The 2838-nt window shown below is 35.3% G+C and overlaps 1 long non-coding RNA gene across 1 annotated transcript; it reads right to left on the bottom strand.

Annotated features, from left to right (window-relative positions):
- Positions 1-1183: 1183 nt before the first annotated feature.
- Positions 1184-2390, bottom strand: LOC119293618. Its single transcript, XR_005143148.1, has 4 exons — positions 2203-2390; positions 1543-1594; positions 1366-1467; positions 1184-1244 (listed from the first exon to the last, which is right to left on the bottom strand). It is a non-coding gene; the product is annotated as an uncharacterized LOC119293618 (long non-coding RNA).
- Between the last annotated feature and the right edge of the window lie 448 nt (positions 2391-2838).

Genomic DNA, 2838 nt, shown 5'->3' with positions numbered 1-2838 from the left:
TAAAAGTGAACAGAGGGAGTAGTACCAACCTTGGAATAGAGTAACTAAAAAAAGGTGGCCGCAGTTGTTTTTCTTGTACTCCCTCCGTTCCTAAATATAAGCCTTTCTAGAGATTCCAATATGGACTACATATGAAGCTTATACATCCGTATGTAGTCCTATTGAAATCTCTAAAAGGGCTTATATTTCGGAATGAAGGGAGACAACAATTTTTTTATAAGAGCACCATTAACTATCCCATTCCAAAAGAAAAGATGCTAGCACAGAAAAAGGACCCAAAATATCTTGTCGAGGATAAAAAATAGCAGTTTATTTTCTTCTTATACCACCATCATCTAAACATTGACAATGCGTTTTATACGTGTCATCGCATAGACAAAAATGCATGAATAACTATAGGATGCAGTTTACAACCTGAAAGAACATAACTTTTGAATTTAAAACATGAATCAATTTTACCAAATTGCACATGGAGCAAATAGAATGGCATCCAGTAGTGCATCTCCATATAACATCATGGTTGACACCGTCACCGCAACTCTGCTGTCACCGTTGGTGAATCGAGAAAATAATAACCAATAAATACGGGCAATTGAGTGTAAAGAAATAAACTTCAGCTCAGACAAAACACATACTTAGGACTGGAGAACATCACATATAATGAGAAGGTATTTCACTTCCTTACAGAGTGAATATTTTGCAAATTGCGGTGTGATCATGTTATGCTTTATATGTTAATATCCGACTCCCTAAGCTGAGACCATTGTTACACAAAACTAAAACAAAGCTAGTGCATTAGTTGTCACCCAATGATTAGACATTGCTCATTTCTGATAATACATCAAGAACATTAAATGTTAATGTAAAAAACTTTTTGACAATTAAGACTGTTATCTGGTAATCCTCAAATCGTATGTACCAACCAATGGCTCCACAAGTATCCTAGCTATGTGACACTCTTTCTAATACTAACAAACAAAAAAATTATCATAAAGCACACATATTGACAAATTGGGTACTAAGGACAAGATGGGGTCTCCTGTCAGAGATATAACCATCAAATAGACAAAATGATTTTTTTTGAAAAGGACAAAATGACTTTTAGTTGTTCAATAATCTTCCAACTTTTTTATTTATATGAAAGACACCACACCCAAAGAGCATCTTATAACTAACTGGAGAATTCTGATTACCTTCGACCATTCTCATCTTCCATTAACCCGCTTAGCTTTCCGCACATCTCGCTGCAAGAAAAACAAGATTACAAGTTATATCATGCTTTTATTTGGTTCAGCAATAAAGCAGATTGTATGTTTTGTAGAGCATTCAAGAATTTGAAGATTATTGTTTGCAACAGCTACCAACCTAGTATATACACTCATCCAAAGCTTGCTCCTGCTGATTTAGATTATTAACTTCTGTCATTATACAATATTGATTTTTGAGAGTTATCGTAATACTATATCCCTGCAAGAATATTCAGGTGCGTATAGGATTAGTATGTCAATTTCAGTAGGAATAACAAATTTACATGAACAATACCTTCAAACATGAAAGGCCATGATCTAATTTCACTCCTCAATCATTTAGGCCCCTGTAATGTTATGTAAAATTAGCTCATAGTACGTTAATGGACATGGTAAATAAATATTAATAAATGACGGAATACAAGTTCAAGAAAGGAAAACAACATACTTCCAACGAAGTCTGTTTTAAGTTTCTTTTCTATATGACCATTCCTTGGAGGACATTTGTGACGTCATTTGTTTAGATCCATTTGTGATGTCATATATGCTTCGATTTGGACCTTGATTGGGGTTATAATTTGTCAAACAAAAGTGTGTGCACTGTACATACTTGAAGCTTGCGCACGCACTTCAAAATGCCCCAGAAAAAATACAAGTAAATTTGAAGCTAAATTGTTATAAATGTCCCAGAAAAACAGAATCAAGAGCTAACAATATATAGAAGTATTAACCCTGAAGAATCACACCTTTGGCCTAGACAAATGGTATGTAAGAAAATAAGAAAATAAGGACCAAAGCCCTGCTAACCATCTACGATTTCGTTTGTTCAATTTCAATAGAACAACAGCTCCAAAATGTGATAATTTGGGGAAACTTCCAAAGATTTGCACCGCAATAGCCAGAAAGGTAAAGAAGCATAGCATGGCGGTGAAACGAGCACAGGAAAGCAACATACCTGACCAGTGCCGGCGAGCGCAGCTTTCCTCTACATAGTTAGTCGCTCCTTCCATGCACATCCCACTATCTCAAGGTAATCGTCGTTGGTCTCTCCACTGGCATAGTCTCCACACTGAGAAAAGAAACTAACGGAAATTACACGGGGTGCAGACAACATCTTACATCTGAAACATTAACCATGATTAGTTTTTACTCAAAAAAATCCCCAAGCCCGAAGTATATTTTCTTAACCTCTAGAGTAACAAACTACAAATTGTTGTTTGGTGCATCAATCAAAAAATTTAAAGAGAGGATACTCAACCAAAGAAGCAGAAAAATGGTCTTGTGCTAAACTGCTAATCAGTTAATCACATACACATATGAGCTAAACATATTCACGTCATAGGCGGGATAAGAGATAAAGCAAACTCCTTTATATCTATCACATTCTTTAGATAAAGAAAAATCCTTTTTCTCTATCACATTCTTTCGTACCTAACTCAGAAATAAAATCGTTACTTATGTTGGCATTTGACATAGTTACTCTTAAGCAACTGTCGAATCTTTCTTTCCTACCCATTGACCCACAAAACAAGTTTTGCAACTAATGGCAGAAGTGACGCTTAATCATTTAGACCTATTCTCTTCTTTTTGC

The sequence above is a fragment of the Triticum dicoccoides genome, chromosome 4B, assembly GCF_002162155.2.
Source record: "Triticum dicoccoides isolate Atlit2015 ecotype Zavitan chromosome 4B, WEW_v2.0, whole genome shotgun sequence".
NCBI classification, from domain to species: Eukaryota; Viridiplantae; Streptophyta; class Magnoliopsida; order Poales; family Poaceae; genus Triticum; species Triticum dicoccoides.
The sequence above is the reverse complement of the archived record's forward strand: the minus strand, read 5'-3'. Positions and strand labels throughout refer to the sequence as shown.